This window comes from Hylobates moloch, unplaced genomic scaffold (genome assembly GCF_009828535.3).
Source record: "Hylobates moloch isolate HMO894 unplaced genomic scaffold, HMol_V3 SCAFFOLD_6, whole genome shotgun sequence".
Classification (NCBI taxonomy): domain Eukaryota; kingdom Metazoa; phylum Chordata; class Mammalia; order Primates; family Hylobatidae; genus Hylobates; species Hylobates moloch.
In genome coordinates, this window is record NW_026652281.1 from 96167084 (window position 1) to 96190413 (window position 23330).

The window sequence follows — 23330 nt, forward strand, 5'->3', positions numbered from 1 at the left end:
AACAGTTAAAACCTCCAGCCCAGCAGTGAGTAATGATGTTTCTTCCACAATGTATCACACAAAACCATTCACATGGTTCCCATCACTTCTAAGGGGAATGGGAAGTGACATCCTGCTACATGTACCAAGGCAGAGCTGGACATATTTGGTGGACATCACTAATACCTACCCCAAATAGCATTAGCTACATATTATTATGATAATGCAGTGATTAGCTGTACCATGATTAGATTGACTCATTTAACACATGAGATCAGAACCTTTATAGATTCAGTGATCAAGATGGCCTTAATGATCTCTTCCACTTGACTCAATCTTAGGCAGTTTTCTTCCTAATTATAGCCCGTTATCTTCCTTTTCTTAGAGCACTCACTTTAGAAAACTCTATTGCAAATTATTTCTCTGCCCCTTTGCGATGTAAAATATTTTAGCCTTTTGCCAGGTTTCAAACCCAGAAATATCTTTCTCAAGAACCCGAGAGCCGTCTCTTGAAATGTATTATCAAGGAAGATAGTACCCCCGTCTTCCAGTTTCTGTAGGAGAGCAGGAGCCTAACTTCAGTAAGTGCCAAATTAGCAAACAGAGATGGCCTCAACACATTGACCAACCTCTCTCTCTGATGTCCTCCAGTTTTTCCACTAGCTCATTCCAGTGCTTAAAAATTCTCCTGTCTTTTGTTTTAGCGAAATTGAGTTCAGTCTCTTTTCCCTTGCAAGACTCTTTTTCTGAAGAAAAAAGTTGTACATATGTAAGATGTACACCATGGTGTTTTGATATACATATGCATAGTGAAATGATTATTACAGTAAGGGAAATGATCCAACACTTTCCTGAATTACCTTTTTTTCTTTTCTCTGTTTTTGTGATAATAACACCTGAAATGTACTCTTAGCAAATTTTTAATATGCCAATCAAGTCTTTCTTCACTGTTTAACTCTTTCCAATGCAATTTGTCTTTGACCTTATCACACCATTATTCAGCATCAGTATGTATGCAAGGCCCCATACTAACTTTGGGAATTAATAGTAATAATAATTAGTGATAATAGTTTTTAGAGAATTCTTAATTGTCTAGCTTAGCAAATGATGGGTACTTTACATATTTCTCAGTTAATTCTCAGAAAAACCCAATGAGGTGTTTGCAACCAATCCGTGTTGTTATAAATTTGGAAGCTGAGGCACAGGTAGGTTTAGTTAAGAAATTGCCTCGAGTCACAAAGTTCGGAGGTGTCATAGTCAGAAGTTTCATCTGAATGTAACAAATTAGAGATTACACTTACCTTCATAGTTTATAGGGAGTGATGAAAAATATAAGAGATCACTGAAATATAATATATGAAGGGCTTTTAAGAAGACATGTGTGTTTATGATTCTCCGTAAAGACCCAGTGAAAGCTCACTTAGGGTGTGGAGAAGGGAAAAAGAAGGCTAGGAAAAGATAATCCACAGAGAAGATACTATATTTGAATCTTGAACATAGCCTATTATGCCTTTCCATAGTTGATCTGAAGGAGAAGATTATTCAAAGACAAGGAGGCATGAAAAACCACAGTGATTTTGGAAAACAAGTATTTTAAAACAGCCAGATGTGGAGTGAAAGGGTAAACTGAAAATTATATCTGTTGCATTTTTAGTTACCATGCCATCTATTGAATGACTTCTGTGCCTGGCACATTCATGTCTTACAGTCAATATTATTTAAAGCAGAAATAATATTGTAATCTATGTATGTATTAGACCATATATACTCTGAAGATATAACAGAAACCAAGCAGACATTGTTTTTTGCATTCTTGCACTTATAAATAAAAAAATAAGAATTAATGAAAAAATAGAATGCAAGGTAACTGCAGTGGTTAAGTGTAATAATATAAGTAGACAAAGGATTAGTAATGATATAAGTAGGCAAAGAAATAGAACGTAACAGATGAAAGGTGTTTTATTTTGTAAAGGGTAGTCAGGGGAAAGATAGGAAATATCAAAGCAGAGAGAGCAACATGTATGAAGGGGCGCTAGTGGAAACAAGCACCTTTTGGCTCTTGGAAGAACTGCAAGCCACACTGGATGCAGGGAAATAAGAAGGCCATGAACAAAGATAAAATCAGAGAAGTGGGAAGAGGCAGACTGTGTTAGAAATGTAAGCTAGAATAATTGAAATAAATTTCAGTTTAAATGGAATATGAAAGCATCGGACGGTTTTAAACAGGGTGATGACATGATTTGAATTTACTGAAATAGTGGCAACTCTGATTGTTCAGTGGAAGAGACACTGTCTGGTGTCAAGAGCTGAAATAGGGACACATATTGGGAAGCTGTGTCAGTGGATGAGGTAGGAGATGTTGGTGGCTTTAGTAGGGCACAGAGCCAGGGAAATGTAGTCAGATTTGGAATATGATTATTTATTTATTTATTGTTTCCAAAACTTAAACAAATTTCTTTAAACACATGGAGAGTTGGATACAAATGCCTGATAACCACGTCAGGGAAGATTACTTCCCCATTGATTCCACTGACCATTTCTTCTCCACAGAGGTCTGTTCTCAAAGTCTTACAAAGTAAGAGAAAATGTGTCTGCTGCTTTACTTCCATGTTTGTTGGAATAAGAGTGATTTGATGACAGTAATTATGTGCCCAAATTTTTCATAACTATTTGGTGATTATTAAAGTTTTGCAGTGAGTGGTTTTCCCATTGGAGTATTACAACCAAACATTTCTCCTAATTTGGTTGTGGCAAGTTCATTCACATTAAATATATAGTCATTATTAATCCTTTTCTTCTCCACCAACAAAGCTGCTAAGGCATTTTTCTGCACATCAGAAGATAATACATCGTAACACTGAGAGGCACCTTGATTGAGAAGCTGACATGTATTTTCTAACTGCAGCCAAGTACTATTTCTAAGTAAAGTAGTTCTCTTCTTTGCTCAAGAGGTATTTGCAAATTATCTGATAACATTCCACAAAAGTGTAAAGAGTCCTATTAAAAATTCTAAATGATATTTCCTTTATTTGTAACTAGAATGTTCTCCTCACATTTACAAAGCAGGTAACAGCCTTCTTCAAAGTCCTTTAGTGTGTTTCCTGGAAGGAAGATGAACTCCTCTGAAAAAAAAATCACATAGGAAGAAAAAGCAACTGTAGACATCCTCTTTCCTGAAGCCAGATGTCATCTGCACTGTTATAGCTACTAAAGAAGGATGGACAAAAGTGTTGAGCAACAGGTTCCTATAAGCCAAGCAGTGAGGATAGTGATCTACTGGAAAATAACTCCATCAGCTACTTTTGAGTCTCTGGAGTCCACTTTCTGAATCACCTGGTCTTTGACAAAGCTGGTGAGGTCGGAATGCAGAAGTATGTTGGACTGGACACGTCTTTGGTAGGTTTATTATTGGGCCAAATGGGAAACCTTCTGAACACCTGGGGTGAGCCTTTCAGCCGTAAAATCTTTTCCGCCAGAGCATGAGTGTCCATGGATGGCTAGTTCTGAAGCAGAAGAGAAACTATTAGGCCCAGGGTCTCAGAACCAGGCTTTCAATTTGCAGAAGCTGCATTTTGTAGGCAGCTTCAGTAACAAAGGCATCCACGCCCTCAGATTGCTTCTGAAGGTTGTATCTTAGAACCAGGTTCTATGGGCTCTGATTCATCTTCCCAGCCGTCAGAGATCAAAGTGACATAGCATCTCCAAAGTGTGCATGAAAGTTTCAAAAATTTCAGAGAGAATCTTTCTGGCTTTCAACAATCCAATTGTAGATTGCCATGGCTTAGCAACCTCTACAAACATATATATATTTTTTTTTCTTCTAATAACTTAGCATAACTATTGCTAATTGGGATAAGGCAGGTCTCAAAAACTTTTTTAAAAAATGACTTCATAACAACATTCAGAATACTAAATCTAGGAGTCAGTATCTTGGCAGAGCAGCTTCTTTTCTCTTCTAGGAAAAATTTAGCAGACACATAACCATTTCCTAAAATAGTTTTTACATATTCAGAGAATAGAGCCCAGTAGAGTTTATTGCCACAACAGCACCACATGAAAAAGGCACCTGGCATTCACACAGCTCACCAACTGGTTTCATTTTCAGGAAGTCCATTCCTGCTGCTATAACCGGCACAGACAAATCACACTTGTGTGGAAGAAAAGACAACATCAGAAAGTCAACGTAACTTTGATGACTAAGCAGAAGAACAAGATGCTCTTTGTTGGCTTGTTACAGTTTCTGAATACCTCCTTCATTTACACACACCTTTGAGAAAACCTGTTTACATATTTTACTCAAGGAAAAGACAAAAAACTGAATGGCTCCCAGACGCAGTCTGTGACTCATTTGATCCAAGATCTCACTAACTTCCTTTGGAATTCCTTAGAAAGTTGTTTAATGACGGTCTTAGTGCCTTAGTGTTGCTATAAAGGAATACCTGAGGCTGGGTAATTTATAAAGAAAAGAATTTTATTTGACTTAGGGTTCTTCAGGCTGTACAGAAGCATAGTCCCAGCATGTGCTTCTGGTGAGGCCTCAGGAAGCCTCCACTCATGGCATAAGGGGATGGGGAGCTGTCCTGTCACATGGTGAGAGAGGAAACAGGAGAGAGAGGGAAGGAAGGTGCCAGGCTCTTTTTAACAATAAGTTCTTGTAGGATAAAACTTACTCATTACTAGCAGGACGGCACCAAGCCATATTGAGGGGTCTGCTATCATGACTCAAACACCTCCCCACTAGACACCACTTCCAACATTTGGGATCAAATTTTAACATGAAATTTGAAGTGGAGAAACATCCAACCTATAGCAATGACATAATAACTCTCTTCATAATTAAGAACACTACATTTAAGATTACTTGGCTTACATGGAATAATCCCCTTATAAACAAGAGGTGCAAATTTCAAGTCACTGACATGCCTCCTGTCCTCTACAATGTTTTCAAATTCATGCCACCTTTTGAGCTTCTTTGAGTCAAAGAGCATAATGGTGTTAGGGCTGGTGGAACCAATGGATAAATGAGAGTAGATGAGCTGGAAAAGTCTCTAGTATGGCTGCCGACTTGGGCAGAGCCTGGGACTCTTACGCTAAGTGGCTGTGGTGCTGCGACTGGGGGAGTTTCTTTCATGTAGGGTGGTGACACCCTTTGTGGTTTTTCCACATGACCCTGGTCCCCTTCACCTTAACCCTGGAGTACATTTTAAAGACAAAACTAACAGGCTTTACAGAAAGACTATATATTGTGTGACATTAAAAGAGAGGACGTGATACAATTTTATTTTGCCTAAACATTATCCTATTTACTGAGATGCTAATAATTCAAGAATGAGCAATAAGTTATGGTAGAAATTATAAGTCTTGAGTATTTAGTCTGCAGATTAAAAGAGTTACCGGTATAGTATTGTCATTTAAAGCTGGGAGACTAAATGGGGCAATTTATAAAGCTAAAATACATGGAGAAGAACACAGAGTTTGTTTTTGGCCCTGTTTTCTATTTTATTTAAAAGTGCTATTCAAAGTACTTCGAAATAAGGATTAAATGAAATAATTAATGTATACTTAATCATCACAAAACTATAGATAATAGATGTCTTTTGTATTATACAAAGAAAAAATTACGACAGCAAGTTAAGTAAATTGAACAAGATTGCACAACCATTGGAGAGGGTTGAGATACAAAACCATATTGGACACTCCTCAAAGCCTACTGTATACCGTGCTACTCAAAGAATCTTCAATCTCCAGTAATAGCATCAGCTTGAGCTTCCTGGAATGTGAGGCTGAATGGGAAACCCTCTGAACACCTGGAGTGAGCGTTTCAGCCATAAATTCTTTTCCACAAGAGCATGAGAGTTCATGGATGGCTGGTTCTGAAGCAGAAGAGCAACTCTTGGGCCCTTCATACCACAGCTTGTGGGGGATTTTATAATAAATTCAAGGTGATGCTTTGGTATATCCATTTGCCATCTTCTTGCATCCCTCAGATCCCAGGATCCTCTTTTGTAACTTTCACTACTGCTTGCCCTTCAGTTTGTAAATATTAACTCATTTGAGTTATCTCTTAGACTGTAATTTCCATGCAATTTTTATTATAATGTAAACATCTAGCACAGTTTCTGGGTAGCATCAGCACTTGCTGAGTAAACGAATGAATTTTTTTTTTAGTGCCAATCTCTCTCTCAGTTTAATAAGTTAAAACCTCTGCTTTCTGGCCAGGTGCGGTGGCTCACGCCTATAATCTCAGCATTTTGGGAGGCCGATGTGGGCGGATCATGAGGTCAGGAGATGGAGACCATCCTGATGAACATGGTGAAACCCCATCTCTACTAAGAATACAAAAAAAAAAAATTAGCTGGGCATGGTGGCAGGTGCCTGTAGTCCCAGCTACTCGGGAGGTGACTCTGTCTCAAAAAAACAAACAAAAAAACCCAAAAAAAAAAACCTCTGCTTTCCTCTCCCTTTTTCATTTTTAAGATTTTTGGTCTGGTCAGAAAATTAACATTGACTGCTCTTAGTAGGCCAGCTCATCATCTGGAATTTGACTTTCGTGAAGCACATTTGGCTCAAAGGAAGGAAACTATACCTCTCTCTCTAAGGCATGGTCTCTTAAAGAAAAGATAGCCTAATTAACTGGCTAGCTGGTTAAAATATATATTCCAGGACTCCAATCCAAAAGATTTAGAATTATGAAGTCTTTAAGGAGCACTCAGGCAATCATGCAGCACTTCAGGGTTGAAAATCTATACCCCACCCTAAGGGATTTTCTCTAATGTACCTGATCATTCCCCCTCTGTATTGATTGGGAGATCTTTGTCCTTAGCCACTTCTCTAAAACACAGACTTGGAGTTGATAGTGTTGGACCTAAACATCAGTTGCTATTCTTATAGGGGGCAAAATCTTTCTGTGAATTTTTTAACCTTTCTAGTATTATTTTTAATTCTTTTCAAATACATTACTTTTTATTCCCTCAACTTGAAGATACTTTCATTATTTTGTCTTTTTTAAATGCCAAGTGATGTACTTAACATGTAGGGCACTCAATAAATGGTAGAAGTCATCACAGATTTTTTTTATTATTAGTAGTAAGAGCTTGCATGGTGTCTAGGGGACTGACCAGTTAGGCAGGGATGTGATATTTGTAAAGGTGTCCAGTACTATCCATGTTGTGAAGAAGACACTCTTTTTTAGGTCAATAATACAACATTGCTAAGGGATAAATGGAATATAGATGCAAATAGCATACTAAAACATAAGAATGAATCTGGCTTTTAGTTTTATAATTAAAGAATTGCTTGGCTGCTTGTGTATGGGGCAGACAGTTCGGCCCCATACTGTTTCTATAACAACCATGACTATATCCAGGTAGACTAGAAGATGCTGGTTCTTCACAGTATTTCTCTAGTGAAACCTGAATAACTAGAATTAAATTCTGGGTCACATGATTGTAATTATGTCTGTTGGAATTTTATGTAGAGTTGAGATATTTGTCCAACGTGACAAAACAGGCTGAGTTTTTCTGAAATGGTGAATAAATCTTTCTTTCTCCTCTTTACACTCTGAATGGAGTGGCAAATCCTGTCATTCTTACTACTATCTGGGATAATCCCCATGGCTTACTTCTCATTGAATTCCAGGGGTGGTGGAAAGGCAGCACTCAGTTGTGCATTTTATTTACTGGTAAGTAAGAGACTTTCTTCTTTGTTCAAGAGTGAATTCCTTTAGAGAACCAGAATCTGCAAAAATATTTGTCTTTGGAAATGGAAATTAACAATTTAACTTAAAAAAAATCATTGGGACAGTTTAACCAGGGTGGTGGTGGTGTTTTAATTATTTTTTTTCAAATGAAAGCAAAAATGGTGGCCAGAAGTTAAGCCAAGTATTAGATTCAAAGAGAAGGATAAAATAAAATAAAATTTATTTTTATTTTATGGCAAAATAAAATTAAGAGAATAGGGGACATAGTATGTTAAACAATATAGGTTAGTAAACGTTGCTTAAGATTGAAAGCTGGAGGCATCACACTACCTGACTTCAAACTATACTACAAAGCTACAGTAACCAAAACAGCATGGTACTGGTACCAAACCAGAGATATAGATCAATGGAACAGAACAGAGCCCTCAGAAATGATGCCGCATATCTACAACTATTTGATCTTTGACAAACCTGACAAAAACAAGAAATGGGGAAAGGATTCCCTATTTAATAAATGATGCTGGGAAAACTGGCTAGCCATATGTAGAAAGCTGAAACTGGATCCCTTCCTTACACCTTATACAAAAATTAATTCAAGATGGATTAAAGACTTAAATGTTAGACCTAAAACCATAAAAACCCTACAAGAAAACCTAGGCAATACCATTCAGGCCATAGGCGTGGGCAAGGACTTCATGTCTAAAACACCAAAAGCAATGGCAACAAAAGCCAAAATTGACAAATGGGATCTCATTAAACTAAAGAGCTTCTGCACAGCAAAAGAAACTACCATCAGAGTGAACAGGCAACCTACAAAATGGGAGAAAATTTTTGCAACCTACTCATCTGACAAAGGGCTAATATCCAGAATCTACAATGAACTCAAACAAATTTACAAGAAAAAAACAAACAACCCCATCAAAAAGTGGGCGAAGGACATGAACAGACACTTCTCAAAAGAAGACATTTATGCAGCCAAAAAACACATGAAGAAATGCTCATCATCACTGGCCATCAGAGAAATGCAAATCAAAACCACAATGAGTCACCATCTCACACCAGTTAGAATGGTGATCATTAAAAAGTCAGGAAACAACAGGTGCTGGAGAGGATGTGGAGAAATAGGAACACTTTTACACTGTTGGTGGGACTGTAAACTAGTTCAACCATCGTGGAAGTCAGTGTGGCGATTCCTTAGGGATCTAGTACTAGAAATACCATTTGACCCAGCCATCCCATTCCTGGGTATATACCCAAAGGACTATAAATCATGCTGCTATAAAGACACATGTACACTTATGTTTATTGCGGCACTATTCACAATAGCAAAGACTTGGAACCAACCCAAATGTCCAACAACGATAGACTGGATTAAGAAAATGTGGCACATATACACCATGGAATACTATGCAGCCATAAAAAATGATGAGTTCATGTCCTTTGTAGGGACATGGATGAAACTGGAAATCATCATTCTCAGTAAACTATTGCAAGGACAAAAAACCAAACACCGCATGTTCTCACTCATAGGTGGGAATTGAACAATGAGAACACATGGACACAGGAAGGGGAACATCACACTCTGGGGACTGTTGTGGGGTGGGGGGAAGGGGGAGGGATAGAATTAGGAGATATACCTAATGCTAAATGACGAGTTAATGGGTGCAGGAAATCAACATGGCACATGGATACATATGTAACAAACCTGCACATTGTGCACATGTACCCTAAAACTTTAAGTATAATAATAAAATAAAAATAAAAAAATTATTGGGGTATTTTTTGCAATTCTATTAAATTTATAGAGTTGAATTTTTTGAAGTCTTTTTTTTGAAAGTTTGTTTATCTGGGTGGAAGAACATGCTAGTATTGTGGCTAATTTACAGCCTCCTGCAGCTTTTAATTTTAAGCCTGTTTGATACACTGGTTTTGCAGAATAGTTTATAGATTTGGTTTTATAAACAGTCATTTTTAATCTCTCTTTCCATTTTAAAATTACCATGTGGAAATTCCTACAAGTTTCTGAAATAGATTATTGTGCACTAAAACTTAGAGTTGTATTTAAACTGGCCTTTTTAAATAAAGTAAATCAATCTCTTCCATAAAAAAAAAAAAAAAATGATTGAAGCCGTTAGAAGAACCTTACAGAAACCTGCAACATGTGCTTAGAGATAAAAATAGTAATGAGTGTTGTCCACTAAGCACTATTTTATGTATTTTACATATGATGTCTCGTTTAATTTTCAAACTATTTTGAGATGTTGTAGGAAATAGAGGTACCAAGAGCCAAAGTCAATTGTTTATAGTTCCAAGTCTACCTTTAGTGCAGCACTGTTTAGTACAACTATCTGTGACTATGGAAATGTTTTTAATCTGTACTGTCCAATATGGCAGTTACAAGACCCATGTAACTATGTAACTAATGAGTACGTGAATGTGGTTACTGTAACTGAGAAAATGCCACATTTAGCTGGTGGCTTCCAGATTGGACAACCTAGCCCTGGAGCTGGAGCATATAACCATAATGCCATACCACCAACTTTTGCCAGATAGTCTTGCAGTTCTAGGTAGTGCAATCTCCATATTTGTAATAACACTTGAAAGCTAAAAAAGGAGCTAGCCATTAAAAGATGCCAGAAAACAACACTCTGGGCCTAGGAAACAGAAGATATAGATGAGAAAATTAGACATATATTTTTAGCATTCTCTTGGAATTTAGTGGGTTTGAGGAAAGATTGAAATGGGATGAAGCTGGAGAGGTTAGCAAAAATTTGTACACCCAGAAGTTTAGCTATCTGGAAAGTGGAGAGAATGCCTGCTTCCCCTGAGTATACATTTTAATAATGACAACTTTTGACTACTTATTTATTTTAATTTATGCATTATTTAAGATAACACTGGCTACAGCAACAAATGCCTCAAAAGGATTTATCTGTTCAAACATAAGAGAAGTCTATTTTTGCTCACCTGGAATAAAGATCAATAGGCAACTCAACTCCAAGTGGTAAATTGAGGAATCTAGGCCCCTTGTTTGTTGTGGCTTGGCCACTTTCCATGAGACCATTGTATTATCTTTTATCCTTCTCAGGAAAGGAATAAAGGACATCAAGGATTCATGAAGCTTTCTGTGAACCATTCCCAGTTGCAGTGAGCATCAATTCTACTCACTACAGGAGCAGAATATTACATGAGCTAGTCACATGATCACCAGAGTAGCTGGTAAATGTGGGTTAGCTATAGATTTAGGAAGAAGACGAAATGGGTTTTTTGCCCTGTTCTACTCTCAGCCACATAATAGTTGTTACTTAAACCTATGATGAAATAACATTAGGACAGGCAGTTTCAAATACACAGCTGAAATATCATTTTCAGACCAAAACATACAACCGAAGATAATCAACACATAACACGTGTTTTATGTCATCACTCAATTCTTCTTAAATTTTCACGTCCCCAGTTTACTCACTTTGGTATTAATACTGGCATTTGGTACTTATAGGCCAAGGCATTCAAGACACAAGGGTAAGAGAAGAAGTATGCATTTGACATTCAGGAGTTTGGACCAAACTGGGGTCTGGCAGTCATGTAGAGCATGATGGGAGATAAGAATGAAAGAGTATTTTTGAAATAATCACGGAGAACCTGGACTAGTCATATTTTATTCTTGCTTTGCTCACCATCATGTACTTGGGACATCTTAGTCCTCATTGGGCTAATTTGGATTTTGGAAAGTGGACAATTTCCAATGCTTGTTTAGTACTTCCCAATTGACAAAAATATTTCTTCTAATGGGAGTTTGGAGTACACCTCACCTTAAAATGCTCTTGGGCAGTGGAGAAAAGACCCAGACATAAAAATAAAATGACAAATATAAAACAGAAAGCCACAGATGCTCATAGTTGAAAGGCAGTGGGAATCTTCTATTTAAATACATATGTACATGTAGGCCTATGTACATGTAGGCCTATGTACATACCCACATAAATACATAGAATAATATGGTTGTTATGAGCAGAGGCTTTGCAGACAGAATCTAGTTTCACATTTTTGCACAATTATTAATGTATAGCTTTGGAAAAGTTACTTAATATTACTATGTCTCAGTTTTGTCATCTGTAAAAGAAGAGTATGAAATTCACCACCTTCTGTTATTTTGAGGATTAAATGAGGAATATATGTAAAGCATTAAGAAGTAGATTATTGAATGCACTATACACATTAGTTATTATCTTTAATACTTTCAAATTATAAGTGAGGGACATCAAATCCCAAGTGATTCAATGAATTATCATTTTCAAACAGCATAACCTTTCCAAGTTTCATTGTCCTGAAGCCCAGATCCTCTTGGGATATAAAAAATTACTAGCACTGTCTCTAGAGTTAGACTTTTTGAGTTTGAATACTAGCTCTTACCTGTTAACTGTGTGCTGGAATTTTTCTAACATCTTCAAAACTCAGTTTTCTCATGCATAAGTAAAATAATAGTTAATTCTTAAGATTGGTTTGAGTTTGGAATGATTTTTTAGAGCATTATTCTCAATGCCAAACACAAAGTCAGCACTCAATAAATGGTGTCAGTGATGACGGTGGTGATGATTAGGTGATGATGATTCTGCTAGTTTATTCTCACGTAAACGTTATTTTTGTGAAAAGAATAATTTAAAATTCTTTTAATAAACAATTTCATTTCTTAATAGGGAGGAACAATGTAGTATAACTTTTTTTACTGTATTGTTAATGTTTTGGACTACCTGTAATTGTTATAGATGATTTTTTTCCAATCTAATTATATACCCCTAAAAGGAAAAGAGAAATTAAATCAGCATCAATACATGATTTAAACAATAAAACATCCAGAAAGTTATTTCAGAATACATTGAGTTTCAATAATTAATAACTCATTGATAGAAATAGTGGTTAATATATTACAATTGAATCCTAGCTCATATTTCAGACACATAACTAATATTTAAATATATTATACTTTTGACATTTGTGCAGAGAACTCATGAACTAGAGCCCATGATTTATTCACATCTGTTATAACACATTCTGATAATTTATTTGGAAGAAAGCAATCTGCATTAATCATTTATTAATTATTAATAAAATATAAGTGCTGCATTAAAGAACTGCTGTTCAAAAATAACCTTTTCTTGAAGCCAAGGACTTATTTATTTTCACCCTGCAATTTGTAAAGATTAATCACCTTTTAAGGCATTGTCCTCCAGTTTGACCCTGTGAGCCCTTGAGGGAATACTTCTCACATTCAGATAGGAGTGCATCTGTTAGAGATTGAATTGTTTCTCCTAAAAGAGATATGTTGAAGTCAAAATTCCTGCTAGCTCAGAATGTGATCTTATTTGTAAATAAAGTGAGGCAGATGTATTTAGTTGAGGTCATGCTGCAGTAGCGTACTCCCCTATTCCAATATGTCTGGTGCCCTTAAAAGAATTTGTGAAGACACAGAGACATGGGAAGAACACCATGTGGAGACGGAGGCAGAGATTAGAGTGTATTAGAGTGATGCATTTATAATCCAAGAAATGCCAAGGATTGCTGGCCATCACCAGAAGCTAGGAGAGAGCAACAGAACAGAGTCCTGATGCCGGGTGCAGTGGCTCATGCCTGTAATCCCAGCACTTTGGGAGGCCAAGGCAGGTGGATCACCTGAAATCAGGAGTCTGAGACCAGCCTGGCCAAGATGATGAAACCCCATCTCTATCACAAAATACAAAAATTAGTCTGTGTGGTGGCACAAGCCTGTAATCCCAGTTACTTGGGAGGCTGAGGCATGAGAATCTCTTGAACCCGGGAGGCGGAGATTGCAGTGAGCCGTGATCACGCCACTTCACTCCAGCCTGGGTGACAGAGTGAGACTCTGTCTCACGAAAGAAAACAAAACAAAACAAACAAACAAAAAAGGACAGAGTCCTGAGTCCTAGGGAAAAAACCTAAGCCTGCCAATACCTTGATTTTAGACTTCTAGTCTCTAGAATTGTGAAATAATAATTTTTATTGTAATTTAAGCTACCCAGTTTGTGGAGCTTTTTAACAGGAGCTCTAGGAAACTAATAGAGTGTCCCTTTACCACCTCTCCCAGCATGCCCACAAAAGTCTCCAAAGGCTTCTCTGAAGAAAACAAACACACAAAAAGCTTGCATGATGTTATTAGAGAACTCTGAGCAAAAACCCCAATGCCTGTCATTCATTTGTAAATTGAAGACATAGCAATGGAAATGATATACAATGACAAAGAACAGAATAATAATCACAAAAATAGAACAGAGCATCAGTGAGCTGTAGAACAACCTCAAGTGGCTTACTATATGTGCAATTAGAATTCCTAAAGAAAATAAAGGGAAGAAGAACATAAATAATATTGCAGAAATAATTGGAGAAAAATTTTCGCATTTCATATAAATCATAAAGCCACAGATTAAAGAAGCTTAATGAACCATGAAGGATGCTACACCAACACAAATGGCAAACACATTGCTTAAAACCAGTGTAAAAAGAAAACCTTAAAAGAAGCAGAGAGGAAAAGATACAATACGTAGAGAAGAACAAAGATAAGAATAAAATAATAGACTGGGCATGGTGGCCTGTAATCCCAGCTCTTTGGGAGGTCAAGGCAAGTGGATTGCTGGAGCCCAGGAGTTCGAGACCAACCTGGGCCACATGGTGAAAACCAGTCTCTACAAAAGATACAGCTATTACCTGGGGTTGGTGGTGCATGTCTGTGGTCCCAGCTAGTCAGAAGGCTGAGGTGGGAGAATCACCTGAGCCTGGGAGATAGAGGTTGCAGTGAACTCACATCATGCCAATGCACTCCAGCCTGGGCAACAGAGTGAGACCCTGAAAACAATGTGAATCAAAAAAAAATTTTTTAAACAGAGCAATGTGCTGAAGGAGGAAACACACACACACACACACACACTCACACACACATGACAACCTAAAATTCTATGGCTGGAAACAATATTTTCAAAAATAAAGTAAAACTTTGTAGACCTTTAAAAGTTAAAATAATTATCACCAGTAGTTTTGCAGTGCAAGAAGAAATTTAAGTAGAAGGACAAAATACATGGAAATCTGAATATACACAAATAAGAGAGCATTGGAAATGATTACCACATGGGTAAATGCTAAAGTAGTTTCTTATTTAAATCTTTGAAAGGGATAATTGTGTCTTTAAAGCAAAATTAGTAACAATATCTTTAGATATTTATAATATATGCTGACCTAACATGTACAATAGTACAAAACTTGGTGAGAGGAATAAATGGATACACTCCTTTAAGGTCCTTATACTATATATGAAGTGATATACTTTTAATAAAAGATAGACCCTGATAACTTATATATATGTATGTGTATATATATGTTTTATATATATGTGTATATATATGTTTTATATATGTGTATATATATGTTTTATATATATGTGTGTATATATATGTTTTATATATATGTGTGTATATATATGTTTTATATATATGCGCACACACACACATATGTATACCAAAAGGAGACATAGCTAGTAAGCCCAATAAGCCAACAAAGGAGATAAAATGGGAATTTGTATCATCTCAATTGATGCAGAAAACACATTTGACAAAATCTTACATCAATTCCTGACAAAACATCTAAATAAACTAGAAATAATAAGGAATCTTCTCAACCAGATAAAGCACATCCTCAAAAATATCTGCCAGTGACATACTTTAATAGTGAAAATTGAATGCTTTCTTCCAAAGCAATATTAAACACTTTCATTGCTTGAATTCAACATCGTACTCAGATTCTGTAGTCAGTGTAATAGATGTAAAAAGGAAATCAAAGTTGTCATACTTGAAAGTAAAAAACAACTTTATTTGTAGTCAACATAATTTACATTGTAAGAAAATCATAAGGAATCCACAAAAAAACCCCAAAAATGTTTGGAGTAACAAGTGAATTTAGCAGCATTGTAGTATATAATGTAAATAAACAAAATCCAATTATATTTCTAGATACTGATATAGAAATACCAGAAATTAAAAATAAAAAATTCTCTTTATATCAGATATATTAAATAAATATTCAGGGATAAATCGGACACACTATATGTGATTCCAGGACACTGAAACCTACACAGTATTTTTGAGAGAAACAACAACAAGTAAATTAATGGAGAAGTATTCTCATTTTCCTGGATCAGAAGACTCAAATTGATAATTTAACCATTCTCCCTAAATTAATTATAGATTCAACATGATCTCAATCAAAATGCCAACAGAGCGTTATTTGGTTTTAGAAAATGACAAGCTGGTCCAAAACTCCATATAGAATTGCAAAGAACCTAGATTACTGAAGACAAAATTGAATAAGAGCAACCAATTAGTGAGGCTTACACTGTCTCAGTTCAATACATATTACAAAGTTACAATAATTAAGAAAAATGTAATATTGGTGTCAATAGGCAGAGAGATAAATGGTACATACTAGGGCCGAGATACAGACCAGATATATTTAGTGGAATAATCTTCAACAAAGCTGCAAAAATAAGTTAGTGGAGAAAAATGTCCTTTCAACAAATGGTGCAAAAACACTTGAGAGATTGGTATAATATATATATATATATATATATATATATATACACACACACACATATATATGTATACATACATAAATATATATGTATATATAGATAAATATATATGTATATATACATAAATATATATACACACATATATAGTCAAAAATAAAAAAAAGAACTTCCTTTTATTGTATTGTAGAAAAAATTAACTCAAAATCAATCATAGACTTAAATATAAAGCCTATAACTATAAAAATTTCTAGAGAAAAACATGGAATAAATCTTCATGACTTCTAGTTAGGCAAAGCTATTTAAAGATATGACACAAAAGCAGAATTCATAAAAGAAACAAAATGATAAATTGAAATCGAAAATGTCTGATTTTTGAAAGATCCTGTTATGAAACTAAGCAGGTAAGGCACAAAATTAAGAAAAAAAATTGCAAATACCATAAAGGGATTGGATTCAGAATGTATAAGAGACTCAAAACTCAACAAACAAGCAACCCAATTAAAAAATGTGCAAAAGTGTACCCCTTACCGAAGAAGATATACAAATGGCAAATAAGCATGTGGAAAGAAACTCAGCACCATCAATCCTTGGGAACATGTAAATTTCAACTTCAAAGAGATAGTACAATATACGTCTAAATTGGCTAAAATTAAAATTTCTGAACATTCCAAGACTTGCTGAGGATTTAGAAGAATCAGAACTCTCAGATACTGCTGGTGGAAATAATAAACAATAGATCTCTTTAGGGAGCAATTTGTATTTCTAGATACTTAACAAACAGATATAAAAGCATAAATCCATAAAGATATTTGCACATAAATGCTCATAGCAGCTTTATTTGCAAGATCCAAAACTTAGAAAGAACTTAAATATTCATCAATAACAATGAAAAGGTACAAACTATTGTAGGCATCTTGGAATCATAGTGGTGAGAAAGAACAAGACAAAGAGTACATGTTATTTCATTTACATATGTAATTCCAGGAAATACTAAACATAGTGACAGATGTAGATCAGTCAATGCTTGGGTACCAGGAAGAGTGTATGGGAAGGAGGGATTATAAATGGGTATGGAGAGTTTGGATGTTATTGGATACATTCATTATCTTATCTGTGGTGATGGTTTTATATATACATATGTATATAACTACATACATATGCAGTTTGTTGCAGACAAATTGTACCTAAATAAAGCTGTTAAAAGTCACATAGATTTACTTCTTGGGAGGTGGCTCCTTCCTAGGATGGTAAGAACGTGACAGAATAGGCCGGGCGCGGTGGCTCACGCCTGTAATCCCAGCACTTTGGGAGGCTGAGGCGGGCAGATCATGAGGTCAGGAGATCGAGACCATCCTGGCTAACACAGTGAAACCCCGTCTCTACTAAAAAATACAAAATAATTAGCCGGGCATAGTGGCAGGGGCCTGTAATCCCAGCTACTGAGGAGGCTGAGGCAGGAGAATGGCGTGAACCCGGGAGGTGGAGCTTGCAGTGAGCCGAGATCGCGCCACTGCACTCCAGCCTGGGTGACAGAGCGAGACTCCGTCTTAAAAAAAAAAAGAATGTTACAGAATAGGTTCATTAGTCTGATGGTTATAAGGATCCCCATACTTTAATACACAAAAGAATTAAAAAGAATGCCTTTTTCATTTTGTTATCTGTCTCTTCTGGTCCTCACTTCCCCTTTTATTTGAACCATCTTTCTCCTTTTCCCCTGAAGTCCACACCTTTGTTCTATTTCCAGTAGTTTCTCCTCATTACGAGTCTCTGATTTTTGCTGGTTATTCTATATATCCCTGAGAATTCAAGCCATTCCAGGCAATCAGACCTTCCTACACGATCCTTCCACCTTATGTAACAATATAAAAGAGCGCCCTAGAGCCCTTTGAACTTACCCATGTACTGGAACATCTGAAGCCCACTCTCAAAATTTACTGTAGTACTCAGAAACCCAGTTGTGGCCGCCACCGTCAGTAGGGAGCCCTTCTTTAGATAATGAGTGCTTGTTAACCATTTTTCTATTCCACAGCTTTTAGGATGATCAGAAGTTTCCTTTGTCATACCTCAGCTTTCTCCCGCATGGCAGTCTTAACCCACATGCCTCTTGTTACTCTTGGTGGTTGGCCTCACCTGTTTTTATCTGTCTTTTGCAAGAATACTTTCTCCCCTAGTTTTTATTATTTTTGTTTTTGTTGTTTTAAGATGTTGGCTTTTATTTATTTATTTTATTTTTTTGGGGAGTGTGGGGGTTAGTTCTCCTAGTTGCTTTCTGTATTAGGAGTTTTGAAAATATTAAGACCAATGCTATTGCTGCCATATTGCTCTCTCACTAATCCTTCTAACTACATTTTACAAATAATCTTTTTATCTCGGAACACTTTTAGATCTTCAGAAAAGTTTTGACCATAATACAGAGTTGTCTCACACCCAATCTACCCTATTACAATCTTATATTAGTTAGATAGATTTGTCACAATGAGCATTCATACTTAATTCAGGTTCCCTTAGTTTTAATCTGATGCCCTTTTTCTGTCCCAGATGCCATTTAAGATATATTACATCTAATAATCATTCCTCCTTTAGGTTCTTCTTGGCTGTGACAGTTTCTCAGACATACCTTGGTTTTGCTGTTGTTGTTGTTATTATCAACAGTCTTTATCTTTTCAGTAGACTATTTAATTAATGGGAAAAATTTTCATGTTTGCTCACTTCACTGTTGTATCCCCATTGCATAGTGCTGATAGGTATTGTTGAATAAATAAAAGATGAAAAATAAATAAATGTATTAGTTAAATGTGGTTAGTCTGATTTTTCTTATGAACAAAAAGCTAAAATTGGTATTATATATGCCTTTAAAGAAAACATGAAAAATGAATAAATTATTAGTATATACAAATATTATTTGGTAGGCAATGTTTTACCACATGCATGCTCGATTAGAGAAAGTGTTTCGTAAAACAATTACTTTGGATTAAAATACTTGCAGGTCACTGATGTCATTCATCATTTATACTTTATGAAAATTAAATCAAGTTCAAAATAAGGCAAGCTTCCAGGATGGAAAACTGACTTACAAATTTAATATATAACTTATAAATTGCTTATGATGAAGATCAAGTTCAATTTTATTATTGTTTATCAGTAACTATCTTTAAAAATAGTTTAAAATAGTTCATTACCATTTAATTTGCCTGAATTCTCTAAAATTATGTTAAATATGTATGTGTATGCCCTTTATTTAACACATTTAAACAGCAGTACAATCACAAATGTGGCTCAAAATATGGGCTTGTCCTTCACTTCAAAAGAATTCCACTGTTTTCTTTTTGATGTGTAGTTTGACGTCCAGGTGGAGCAGTTTGTAGTTTCCAAATGACCATCTGTGGAGACCTACACATTTTTCAGCCATTCTTTCCTCTTAAAAGTAATGAACAATTTCTGGGGGGCAAGTGAATAAGCTGTCTGTGGTGTATTGATATAAAGCTGCTTTTTTCCCCCACAGTAAGAATGGGAATCCTGTAGATAACAAATTATTGCAGTCAGGAACAGCAAGTATCTCAGGAACCTGGAGACCAGATGACTTTAATAAATCCTGCAATGTCTATTTGCAGTGAAAGTTTAGAGACATCAAACTTGTTACCAAAGCAATTCCTTCTCTCCCTTTCACTGAAGAGAAAGAACAGTTAGATACTTTTCCTAAAATAATATCAGTGTATCAGGTCAACTATTTATAAAATTATCATTTGTGCCTATGGTCAAATTCATATAAAATTATACATGAAAAACTGCCTCTAGATCTGTATATCAAACTTTGAGAGGGATATAGGTCAATGAGAGCAAACTAGAAGCTATTATAAGTGGTAGGGAAGTAAAGTTTCACTACCTGCTACATACTGTTTACCTGCAACTTATATTTATTACTCCTTGAAGATAAAACATGAGGTATTTAATATATCATTACTATATGTATTTTATAGAAGAAAAAGGTGGAGTTAAATTTTCCAAGAACGTATTATAAGCAAATGGATTAGCTGAGTTTCCAGTCCACATCTGTCTGACTAAAGAAGCGAGAGTCTACTTGTGGTACTATGCCTGGCTGCCATAAGAAAAAAAAAAACATACTTGATGGCTTAAGTAACATAAATTTATTTCTCACAGTTCTGAAGGCTGGATGTCCAAGATCAAGGTGTTGGCAGATTTGGCTTCTTCTGAAGCCTCTCTCTTTGGCTGGCAGATGGCTGCCTTCTCACTGTGTCATCACAGAATCTGTTCACGCGATGTCTGGTGTCTCTTCCTCCTTAAGGATACCAGTACAGTTAGATTATAGCCCCACATTTATAATCTCATTTAACCTTGATTACCTCTTTCAAGACCCTCTCTCCAAATACAGTCACATTGAGGATTCAGGTATCAATATATGAATTTGAGAAGGCAGACACAATGCAGCCCATAATACTACTAGATTAGAGTCTAGCATAAAACTAGAGAAATGCTTGATGAAAAGGAGACTCTTTGGACTGGAGAATAAAATACTACATTAAGAAACTTATTTAGATGGCTGTGACTCCAAAGAAGGATTTGACTTGCTCTATGTGGTTTCAGAAGATTAACCTAAAACTAATTTGAAGAAAGTACAAGACTATACATTTGGCCCTTCAAAACAAAAAGGATCTCTACAGGTGCCCATGCATAAAATGAATGTTCTCTACTTGGTGACCTCTCTGTCTTCAAAGGAGATGATGTTCGGAAAATAGTTGAAACCTGCACTCTTCAATGTGGCAGCACTAGTCACATGTAACTATGAAAATTAAAGTTAATTAATTTGCATTTCTCTAATGATTAGTAACATCTAGCATTTTTTCATACATTTGTTGGTCACTTGTATGTCTTCTTTTGAGAAGTGTCTGTTCATGTCCTTTGCCAATATTTTAATGGAGTTATTTGTTTTTTGCATGTTAAATTATTAAGTTCCTTACAGATTCTAGATATTAGATCTTTGTCAGATGCATAGTTTGCACGTATTTTCTACCATTCTGTAGGATGTCTGTTTACTCTTTTGATAGTTTCTTTTGCTGTATAGAAGCGCTTTAGTTTAATTAGGTACCTCTTGCCAATTTTTGTTTTTATTGCAATTGCTTTTGGGGCCTCAGCCATAAATTATTTGCTAAGGCCAATGTCCAGAATGGTATTTCGTAGGTGTTCCTCTAGAATTTTTATAGTATTAGGTCGTAGACATAAGTCTTTAATCCATCTTCAGTTGATTTTTGTACATGGTTAAAAGTAGAGGTCCATTTAAATTCTTCTGCACATGGCTAGCTAGTTATCCCAGCACCATTTATTGCATAGGGAATAAGGGAATAAAGGAGAAAGGGAGTCCTTTCTCCTTTGCTTGTTATTATTGACTTTAAGATCAGATAGTTGTCAGTAGGTGGGTTTATTCCTGAGTTCTTTATCCTATTCCTTTGGTCTATGTCTCCGCTTTTGTACCAACATCATACTGTTTTGGTTACTTTAGCCTTGTAGTATAGCTTGAAGTAGGATAATGTGATACCTCCAGCTTTGTTCTTTTTGTTTAGAATTGCTTTGGCAAATCACCCTCTTTTTTTTTCGGTTCCACATAAATTTTAGATTAGTTAGAATAGAAATATTCAGAGAGAGAAAAATATTTTTTAAGACAAAGCCCACAGTGAGCTGTCCTTTAATGCTACAGAACCCCCACCTAAAAGAACAGCAATTACTTGGATGGTTTGAGCTGATGTCCTCAGCTGAGGGTTCTCATAGAAGCAGCATAGCTGGCCATAGGCTTAGCCCTCAGATGTGTATATATATTACTATGTCCTATTTTACTGTTGTTCAGATTTAGTACTTGTAAATAAAACAGACACAGTAAGGAGAAATTACACATTTTTTTCTTAAAAAGGTGTTTGTTTTCTAATTCTGTGAAAATGATGTTGTAATTTGATAGAAGCAGTGTTGAATCTGTACATTGCTTTGGGCAGTATGGCCATTTTAACAATATTGACTCTTCTGTTCCATGAGCGTGGGATGTTTTTCATTTGTTTGTGTTATTAATGATTTCATTCAGCAATGTTTTTGCGATACCATCTCATGCCTGTCAGAATGGCTATTATTAAAAAAAGACAAAAAATAATAGATATTGGTGAGATTTTGGAGAAAAGGGAATGCTTCCACATTGTTGGTGAGAGTATAAATTTGTTCAGCCACTGTGGAAAGCAGTTTGGAGATTTCTCATAGAACTTAAAACAGAACTACTATTTAACCCAGCAATCCCACTACTGGGTATTTATTCAAAGGAAAATAAATCATCCTACCAAAAAGACACATGCACTTGTATATTCATCAGAACACTCTTTATGACAGCAAAAACACGGAATCATTATAGATGCCCATCAACAGCGGACAGGATAAAGAAAATGTGGTACATAAAAAAGGACAAATTCATGTCCTTTGCAGCAACATGGATGCAGCTGGAGGCCATTTCCTAAGTTAACAGAAACAGAAACAGAAAACCAGTTGCTGTATATTCTCCCTTATTCTCACAACTGGGAGCTGAACCTGGAGTACATGGAGATAAAGATGGAAACAATAGACACTGGGCACTGCAGACTGCTGTGGGGTAGGAGGGGTGGAGAGAAAGGGTTGACAAATACTTTTTGGGTCATGTGTTCACTACCTGGATGGATCATTCAAACATACACCAAACCTCAGCAACATGCAGCTTGCCCATGTAACAAACTTTCACATGTACCACCTGAACCTAAAATAAAAGTTGAAAAAAATAAAAATGAATAAACTAATTAAAATTAAATAATACTAAATATTTAGTCCTTCAGTTGCCCTAGTGAAATTTCAAATATCCAATAGGCATGTAAAATATTAACTTAAAAAATTATCACTGAGATCTACAAATATAGGCTCATGTTTTCTTCCCTTTTTCTTCTCTTTTTAGTCTTAGCAATGTTTATATCTCCAGAATATAGATGTTTTCACTCTTGTGACATGGTAGATGCAATTTTTGAGGCTCTTTTTTTCTTTATT

The 23330-nt window shown here is 35.8% G+C and overlaps 1 pseudogene; it reads right to left on the bottom strand.

Moving 5' to 3' along the window:
• Positions 1 to 2659: 2659 nt before the first annotated feature.
• On the bottom strand, positions 2660 to 18332 carry LOC116470603 (dihydroxyacetone phosphate acyltransferase-like; annotated as a pseudogene).
• Between the last annotated feature and the right edge of the window lie 4998 nt (positions 18333 to 23330).